General features: G+C 51.4%; 1 pseudogene; it reads right to left on the bottom strand.

Moving 5' to 3' along the window:
• Positions 1-2,401: 2,401 nt before the first annotated feature.
• On the bottom strand, positions 2,402-4,013 carry LOC113596944 (transcription cofactor vestigial-like protein 1; annotated as a pseudogene).
• Between the last annotated feature and the right edge of the window lie 6,267 nt (positions 4,014-10,280).

Genomic DNA, 10,280 nt, shown 5'->3' on the forward strand with positions numbered 1-10,280 from the left:
TAGGGTTAGGTCCCCAGAGGTATCAGGGGCCAAACCCCTAGCACTGCAGTGATCTCCCTGGAGGGCTGAGTTTAGGGCACATGTGTTGGTCAGGCTTAGAGTCTGGGCTCAGGGGCCTGCTGGTGGCCTGGCCCAAGGTTAGGTTGGGGCTCAGAATCCCCGTCTACAGCCACATCCCAGCCATGGGAATGTCATGGAAAACTCGTCACTGAATAATTCTGCACAAATCATGTGTCACATATCCATTCTTTCCTCAGACTTAGGAGATGAGCTCCCTTAGGGCCAGAGCCATGGCTAGGGTTAGGATTGGGTCCTGGGAGGTGGCAGGGTCCAAACTTCCACCAGCTGAATTTTTTCCCTGGAGGGCTAACTTGAGAGCACATACTGGGTTGCAGGTCAGACCTAGGCTTTAGGCTCAGTGGATGGCGTATGGTTTGGGCCAGGGTTAGGTCTTGCCTCAGGATCCCCATCACCGGCTCCATACCATCCATGGAAATGTCATGGTGCAATTCTGGGTTCATTGCTGAATAACTCTGTACCAGTCATGGGCCCCTCTCTCGTTGATTGCTCAGACCTAGGAGATGGGCCATCTTCAAGCCAGAACCATGGCTAGGGTTAGTGTTAGGTCGAGGGAGGTGGCATTGGCCAAATAGCCAGGAGTGCAGTGATCTGCCTGGAGGGCTGAGTGGAGGACGCGTGTTAGGTTGCAGGTCAGGCTGGGGGTTTGGGCTCATGACCTGATGGTCTGGGCCAGGGTTAGGCTTGGCTCAGGATCCCCTTCTGCAGCTCCAGCCCAGCCATGCAAATGGCATGTTCAACTTTGGGTTCCTGGCTGAATAATTCTGCCTAGGTTTGGTCCCCAAATCCTTTCTTTCCTCAGACCTAGGAGGCAGAACAGGCCTGAATGAGGAGGTAGGTTCTGCCTCGTGGGGGCCTCAAATGGGATTGCATCCCCAGCCCACACCTTCCTCTCAGGGAACCCAAGTAAGCTGCACCCGGACTCCTACCCACGGATACTGTGAGATAGTAAATGTGCCTTGTTTCAAGCCACCTAGTCCACTGTAATGTTGTTTATGCCAGAGTCGCTGATGGAAGAAGCATCTTCCTGTGTCTGGGCATATTTAAACCTTTCTCTTTGTTTTTTGTTTTGTTTTGTTTTCCGAAAAAAGTAGTTTTATTATTCACCTTCTGAGTTATTGCTCAGAGACAAGTGCGGGCTACATGGAATGGAGAACGTGGACATCAAGGCCTTCTGGGATTCTCATGGGCTAATTGCCAAGCTCACACTGGCCACAAGGGTGTCTACTAGGTCAGAGGGATGAATGAGTTTGGAGAAATTTGTCAGGTTATCTGGAACAATCTGCAGGGAGGTCCTGCTCCCATGTCTTGGACTAAGCCTTGTCTTTCACCACCAATTTGTCTAAGATGCTGTGGGTATCCACGTGGGTGGCCCCAGCAGCTCTGTACTGAAAAGAGAGCTAATAGTTCCCAGATGTCCCTAACAGTGAGAGAGCTGAAGGGAAGGTTTCATTGTTTGTGGAAGCCAGGTGGGCCCTGGTGGCAGGCTGTCAGGTGTCACCAAGGTCCAGGGGAGCACTTATGGGGTATATCAGAGGCCAGAATCCTCATCCTCAGAGTGAGAGCAGAAAGAAACTTCTGGAATTGCAACTAAGAAATGCTCTTGGCACAGAACTTACTCCAGGCCCATCTTGGGATAGGGCAGTTTCCTAACTAACTCCCAGTAAGTTAGTTCTCAGATTTCTCAGTGAGTCTATTTGGAATCACTTTTTTTTTTTTAACGGAGAAATTCATTTGGGGTGCCTGGGTGGCTCAGTCAGTTGATTATCTGACTTCAGCTTAGGTCATGATGTCACAGTTTGTGAATCGAGACTTGCATCAGGCTTACGGCTCTCAGTGCAGAGCCCTCTTTGGATCTTCTGATCCCCCTCTCTCTGCCCCTTCCCTGCTCACACTCACTCTCTCAAAAATAAATAATAAAACATTAAAAAAAAAGAAAGTACTTTATTCATGAGAGCCTTCCTGAAACCTTTTCAGGATCCTTCCATACTCTGAGGATGCAGGGAATGCCCAGCCTCAACTCTTCCTCAATGGGTGTTTCACATTGTAAGTTCATTTTGCTTCTGGTGGAGGCTGGAGTGCAATTGGCCACAGTCTTGGTGAGGCTAGAAAGCTTCAGGTTGTTCCTCAGATCCCCTCCATTCAGTTGGCAAAGTGGGATAACCCCATACAACACCAAAGACCCTGCTGGTAGAGGGCGAAGGGACTGTGATTTCTAAGTAGGAGGGCTTTGGGTGCAGGGAGGGTGGGATGAGCCTCTGTGGGCCCATCACTGAACTCTTTTAAACATTTCATATGCTGGGGAGTCACTGAAGTTTGAGTACTCCTGTAATAGCGCATAGGTGCCAAGGCACAGAAGTGTAGAATTTTAGGGAGAACAGAAACTTGCTCCTGGTGCAATACTGTTTAGTGACAGAAAGAAAGAAAGGACAGTACAGTCTCTAGACCCTCTAGGTTCACAGTAGAAAATCATGAGCAGGTTTGGGAAAAGGAATTCTCTTCTTCAGACCGAAATTCAATAAAAGAACACATTTCTTCTCTCTGGAGACTGGCTTTTTTCACTTGCAAGGTTGGCATTGGCAGATGCGCGATCTGGGGGGAAGTGTATTTTCTTATAGTGGGCTGAGCTGGGAGGCAAGTTGAAGAGCAATCCCATGCTTCCGGCTATCTGGGCAGAGCTGCAGTCCTCCCACGCTGCAGATTCCTGAGGAGGGGCTAGGTATCAGTCTTGCTGGAGGAGGCTTAAGGAGGGCTCATATTTCCTATCAGGCTGGGGCTCTGGCACCACATGCCCACTGGAGTAGGCGTGAGAGTAGCCAGGCTCTGAGGAACTGGGGCTGGCTGGGAGGGGTAATGCCATGGCTTGCCAGACAGAACAGAGGGGCTCCCTGCCTGGGACATCAGGTACTGATCCATAGTTGTGAGACCAAGCCCGCTGAAGCTGCAGTTGGTGGCACCATATGCAAAAATGCTTCTGGCTCTGGCTTTGTCCACTGAGGAGAGAAAAGCCATGGATTTGGAGGCATGGCACTGTCATTCCTCAGGGTCACATCTGCACCCTGGCTCATGTGGCTCAGTCGCTGGGGGCTCTTGACAAGGCTCAGAGCTCTGGAGAAGTGTCCATCCACTTCATCACTGATGTCCCCTTGGAAATAGGAGACAAGGATGCACTGGGAATTCTACTTTTTATAGGTCTCTGCAGCTGGATATCAGTCTTCCCCATTTCTTCCCTTGTGAGGGACGCAGATAAAAGCTACGTGTGCCCCTGGGAGGTGGTGCCACACCACGTATTGGTCCCTGTGGGCCCCTTGGAGACGGCCACTGTGATTTCTTAGTCACTCACAGCAGCCAAGCACGTCTGATGAGGACCCTTGCATATGTTTGCAGGGAAGACTCATCACAGCCTCACTCATGGGCCTACACTTGCATATTTCAGGTACGCATACTGCCACACTGCCTCCCCAAGGGGGCATCGTGGTAGGTAGAGTGTCAACAGTGAAGACGCCAAGAACAGGAAGAGGATTTCACTCCTTCTACCCTGACAGGGGTCTTCACTCTCTAATTGACTAATTCTTTGTTACAGCCACCTTTGACCTTGGACAAGAGACCCTGCAGGCAAAGCATCCCCTGCTGGAACCCACATCACACCCTCAAGCAGCAAGGACTGTCCTGAGTCCCTGCCCAGGATTGACCCCAGGACAATGATGGGCCTGACCTTAGTACCCCTGGCACACACCCTTTGGCCGTCTCTCCCCCTCTGCATGCCCCCAGCAGCTTAACTGCCCCCTTGTACATACCCAGTGCCCCCTGCACTCACCTGTGGGCCCCCCTGCACACACACACTTGCCCCCTCCCCACACTCACCTGCCTCCTACACGCACAAACCTTCCCCCACTGCATGCACCCATGTGCTCCTGAACGCACCAACCCGTCATCACTCACCCCAGGGGCCTCTGTCCCACATCTTCCTCTATTACCCCCCTGCCCTGCTTACAGGGTGCTACAGTTGGAGGGAAGAAATGAGGCCAAGTGCTCCTGGGGAGACCTGGTGCACCTGCAGAAAAATCCTGTGGCATCGCCTCCCAGGGAGGAAGAAGGGGTGCCCAGCCTTGCAGCAGGTGCGACTGAGCCCCTGATGGGCCTGAGAGGCTGCACAACACAACTGAAGCCAGGGAAGCTCTCATCCAAGTTGGAACATGAAAAGGAGAGTTTCCCTTGGGATCTTTCTGGATTCAGATCCTACATTGATGGAGGTTTATCTCAGGGGAAAGCCCATGAGTGGAACTTCTGACTTGTTGTCCTATAATGTCTTCCCTGGAGGAATGTTCTGCATGAGTGACAAGATAATCCCACTGGCTGTGGGTGGCTGTGGGGCCTCCAGGAAGGTGCTGTTCTGACCTCCCACCCTCCATTCTCCTGGTGTCCATGAGACAAGCAGAGAAATGGAAGAGCTGGTGAAACTTTGGAAGAGGCCACATGCCTTTAGGTGCTTGGGACCATCAGACCTGATGCACACGCGATTGCTACTGTGAGTGTGGTCAGAGGAAATGCCCATGGACACTAAAAAGCTGTTGGCATGAATCATTATTAACAATCACAGAGTCTGCAGTTTCAGGGCCTATATCAGGTCCTCCTGAGACACACCAACATGTCTAATGGCCCTGCTGCCCATAAAGGTTCACAGTGGCTGACAAGGCAATGTTCCCACCTGACTGACAGTGCCAGCACCTCTTGGACCCACCTGCTCAGAGCAACCTGGATGGCAGGGACCTGTTTCCAGGCTGGCCTTCCCCCACCCCACACAAAACCTGCTCTCCAGTTCTTCCCTGTTTCTGTGTCTCTCATTCATTCCTTTCCCTCTGCCTTTGTGTCCCCAATCCCTAACTTCCTGCTGAGTATTCCTACAAGCTCGGGGGAAATGGGGTGGCCAAGAGAGACTCGCCACCGTCAATGAGTTTCAGGACATTCTGGCTATTTCCCCCAGGCCAAAAGACTGTCTCTCTGGGCACATCCTGGCTCTTTGCTGGCAATGAGGGCACTGTTTAAATCTTTATTATTTTAAAATAACAAGTATTGATGAGGATGTGCAGAAAAAGGAACGTTCCTGCACTGTTGGTGGGAATGCAAACTGGTGCAGCTACCTTGGGGAACAGTTTGGAGGTTCCTCAAAAAGTTAAAAACAGAACCACCTGATGGTCCAGTAACTCCACTCCTGGGTATTTACCCAAAGGAAAGGAAATCACTGTTTGGAAGAGATCTCTGCACATCCATGTTCATGGCAGCATTGTTCACAATGGCCAAGTCATGGAAGCAAGTTAAGTGTCCATCCATTGACTGATGTACGTATGAAGGAATATCGCTCAGCTGTAAAAAAAGAACGGTCAGATCTGGAGGATGTTATGCTGAATGAAATAAGCCAGACACACAAGGAGAAGGCTGTGTGGTGTCACTTACACGTGGAATCTGAAGAACAGGCAGAAGCTGAGCACAGAACGACCTGGTGTAGGGACAGGTCGGGATCAGTTGGCCTCATCATTTGTGGGGCACACGGTGTCAGTCATGCAGGAGGAAGTCTGGAGACCTGGCACCTGGCACAGTGACCGGCTGACAGCGCTGTACTGTATGTGTGTGACCTCAGGTGCTATGACTACACACAGACAGTAACCGAGTGGGAAGGCAGGTCCAGAGCTTGGCTCAAGCCATCACATCACTGATATGCACGCCTCAGATCACTGTGCTGAACACCCTAAATAGATGCAGTTCTTACTAAAATGTTTAAAGTTTTAAAAGTAAAACAACTAGCCTGTGTGGAGATTTTGGGGGCACAGGTGCAAAGTGTAAGCCTCAGGCCCACGAGAATGTGTCTCTAGTACTCACTTTGATAGTTAGGGTGTCCTGAACTAGTGGTGCCACTACCTGCTCTCCAGGGACTCCAGGTAGATGGATAGAGGTGGGTCAACAGAAGGGCAGGGCCATCACCTTCTAGGACTGAAGCCACCTGTGAACCTGTCTGGTACACTGGGGGTGACAGGAAGGAGCGGACACCCCCATCCTATTCATCCCGGACATCTGCCTGCAGTGGACCATATGTCGACCAGATGTGCCGTGATTCTGCCTCAGCAGGTGCATCACTTGTGCTGGTCTCTACACTGGTCTCCTCAGGTGGGAGGTGGTCTAGGGGAACCTGCCTGGACCCCTTGTGCATGGGGAAGCTTGGAATTCAAGACGCCTTGTGGGGAGTGCCTGGGGGCTTCCTGACAAGTGAAGAGCCCCTAGCACCCCACTCAGGCCTGCTGGGGCCCTGGGAAAATCAGTGGGGCCCCACTTGCCACATACAGAATCGTGCAGAACATTACATGCCTGTTGTTTCCATAAGGGCATTTCTGTGGTTTGGATGCTGGGGTGGGTGACCCTGACAAAGTCCAGTTGGGTGGTCCAAGCTTAGCTGCCCTTGGTGGCATACATCCCTCTGGCTCTCTTGCCAGCCCTGCCCTCCCCAAAGAAGCTTCTAGATGCTGGGAGGGCAGGCTGTGGGTGGTGGGCCAGGCGATGGGTCTACTCTCTTTGCTCCACCAGGCTCACGGATCTCCAATAGCCTGAGATGTTTCTCTGTGCAGTGGCCTCAGCAGTTCCCTGAGACACAACATAATGACCCTGGTAAGCAGGGTCGGCCACCCTACTCTGCAGGGATCCAGCCCAGGGCCCATCAGTGCTGTGACCAAGACCTGGGCTGCAGAGGCTGGAACATGGCCTCCTCTGAAAGACCTGCCACACACAGGCCAGGCCCTGTCTCTGTATCTCTCTCTCTCAGTCTGTCTGTCTCTATCACTCCATGTGGTCCCTCTGCTGGGTGCCCTCAGAATCCAGCTTGTCACATGGACACTACCCATGCAGGTGTCGCAAGAGAAGTGGGCATAGCTGCACAGCCTCCTCGATGGAAGCCTCAGGATTTCCATGGGTCACAGAGCCCACCTGGGGAGCTATGGGGACCCAGGAGGAGGTCAACCATCTCAAAGCCCCACTCTGACCTCAGGACACAGCTATCTGGTCAGATCCTCTCTTGCCTGCACATGGACTTCACAATCCATAGGGTTGGCAGGCAGCCTCTCACCTCCTCTTCCATCTGGAGTTGACACCCTCCAGCCCCCCTGCACCTGCCCTGTCTTCTGACGAATGATGTTTACAGGCCAAGGGATGAAAAACACAGCAGTTCAGCCGGGTTGGACAGGAATGAATGTTTGTGTGAAGTAACACAAAATCAGGCTGATATTTGGTAAAGCTATTTCCAGACAAGAAGTTTGGGCTGCAAATATGAGAACGGCCATCTCAGAGGGGGGTCTTACATTAATGAAATTTAGTGGTGTCACTGAAGAAATAGAGCTGGGTCCAGAGCTGAATCATGCCCCCCAGCTAGACATGTCCTACCTCTGTTTCCATTCCCTGCATGAGGACTTTTAACCTTCATGCTGGCCACCTCCTAATTACAAAATAGCTACCAGAGCTCCAGGCTTGACACCAACATCCCATGCTTGAAGGAAGGGGCCAGGGGGGAAAGCCGATGGAGTCTCCAACTGATTAAAAAAAAATTTTTAATGTTTATTTATCTTTGAGAGTGAGAGAGAGAGAGAGAGAATATGAGCAGGGGAGGGGCAGAGAGAGAGGGAGACACAGAATCTGAAGTGGGCTCCAGGCTCTGAGCTGTCAGCACAGAGCCCGATGTGGAGCTCGAACCCACAAGCCATGAGATCATGACCTGAGCCTAAGTCGGATGCTTAACTTACTGAGCCACCCGGGGGCCCACTGATTTTTTTTTTTTTTTTTTTTTTGCCTTGCAGGGTGCCATTCACTTCTTGGAATCAGGGGCAAAGGAAAGGGGCATTTTTGCTGTGACTGGTTTACCCCAAAGGAATGTGGGAACCCTCTCTTCTCAGAGTCAAGGGTTCTCTGCCTGCTACACAAATGCAGAATTCGATTCTTCTGGCAAGGAAAGAAGTGAGGAGCCAGTGAGTAGGAAGAAGACGGTGTCTTCCACGAGTGTGGGGTTGGGTGGGGAAGGTCCCAGATATGGCTTCTTATGTCAGGCAGGGCCTATGTTCAGAGCTCCTAAATAAGGTCAAATCTTGATTCTGTTTGGATTAGAGAAGGAAGAACATAGAAATGTGAGCAAGGAAGCCAACAGTAGCCCGTCATTTGAATCCCGCATCCCACATTTTGTCTTTGAAACAAAAGTGAGCCAAGGAGTTTGTGTCCCAACAAAATCCTGCTGAGGCATCGATGGTCTCACCGACCCTCTCTAGAGGATTAGTTGAGGCCAGATGGATGCAGGGAGGGCCAGCTGCAAGGACAACTTCTCCGGGAGCTCCCCAAAATGGGCATCAGCCTGCACATGGGACTCCCAGCCAATCTGGGTCAGAAACCTGTGCAGATGTGTCTGAGTCTTGACTCCACCTGTCATCAGGGTCTCCCAGGCTGGTATGTTTCTCCCACCAGAATTGTGAAATCTTCTGTCACCATATACATTTGGGAAATGACAGGAACATCTCCTCAGCCTTCAACCCCAGCATGGGTGGACATGGGGCAGCAAATGGCATGTGCACTGGGCAGGACCCAGCAACAGAAGCCAAGTGCAGATGTGAGTGTAAGTGGTTTGGCCACCAGGCAACCATCTGGCAGCTTCTTCTGGAGGGAAGCATTCACCTGGCCTATTAACCAGGACGAATGAAAATATGTGCCCTCCACCCCTGCCAAAGCCATCAGCCCCTGTCTGTATGATCACTTATCTGGACAATGAGGCCAGCATGCCCTGCCAGCCTGTTGGTAGTGGGAAAATTCAAGCCCTGGGGTATTAGAGACCCAGGTGCCTCTGCCCACCAGGAATGCTCCAGTCAGGGTGGGTTCTCTAACCAGACTTGATAGAACATACAGATTGCGTGCTTGTGTGTGGGACTCCTGACACTCAGAGCTGTGTCTCAGAGATTCATCTGTTTCCTGGCATGGACCCTTCCTTTTCCACGGCTGAGTGCAATTCCAGGTTACAGTAAATCTGTGAGCATTCGCGTATATGCCTTTTGGTCAACATGTGCCCTTAATTTGGTTGATCTATACCCAGAAGAGTGACTGACAGGTTGGAGCACATGTGCCTTTCTGCCTCTAATGGTGCTGTTGAACCAATATCCAAAGCAGCTTTACCACTTCATGTCCCCACCAACTGCTCCACATCCTCACCAGCACACGGTATTGTCAACTCTAGAATTCTCTTGGGTGAGTAGTTTCCATGTACGTTTATTACTGTGCTAATTACACTAGAGTGTTGGGGGCAGTTCCTAATTTGGCACGCCCATCTACTTCCCCTTCCTTAATGTAGTACACTTGTAGCTGGGCACCTGGGCACTCAGCTAGTGAGTGCACATCCCAGCTTCCCTTGCAGCTGCAAGCGGCCCCATGGCTAAGTTCTGGTCAATAGTATGTGACAGAGCTGATGTATGCCACTTCCTGTCCCAGTGAATCTGTGAGCCTGCCCTTCCTCCCTGCAGGTGGATGACAGCCACGCTGCCCACAGTCTACCTGTCCATCTCTGGCAATGTTATGTAACAAGTAAAGAGATGTACACCTTTATTTAGCCACTGTATTTCAGATCTCTTTATTATTGCAGCAGACGATGGCCCCAAAGGAATGCACGGTGATTTCACATTCACCCTCTGGCTCTATCTAACACATTAGGACCTGTGCTGGTTCTGTCTGTTCAGCACCATTTTTTTTTTTTGCCAGGGTTCTGCTCCCACCCAGACCCAAGATTCTGTTATATGATGGACACATCCTGCCAGAGGCTCAGGCAGGTGACCCAGGTCTGACCGGTTGTGACTTCCCATCCTATTCAGGATGGGGCCAGAGCCATGACTAGGGTTAGGATTTGGCCCCAGGAGGTGTCAGGGGCTCAACCACCAGCACTGCAGTGAAGGTTGAGTTGAGGGCATGTGTTAGGCCGTGGGTCAGAGTTAGGGTTTGGGTTCAGGAGCCAGACAATTGGGTGGGCCAGGGTTAGGTTTGGGTTCAGGATCTGCTCCTCCAACTCCATCCCAGCCTTGGGAATGTCATGGCAAAATTCTGGGTTCCTTGCTGAAATATTTTGCTCTGGTTCTTGGCCCCAAATTCCTTCTTTCCTCAGACATAAAAGGTGGGCCCCCTCAGGGCAAGTGCCATGG

Source organism: Acinonyx jubatus, chromosome D1 (assembly GCF_027475565.1).
Source record: "Acinonyx jubatus isolate Ajub_Pintada_27869175 chromosome D1, VMU_Ajub_asm_v1.0, whole genome shotgun sequence".
Classification (NCBI taxonomy): Eukaryota; Metazoa; Chordata; class Mammalia; order Carnivora; family Felidae; genus Acinonyx; species Acinonyx jubatus.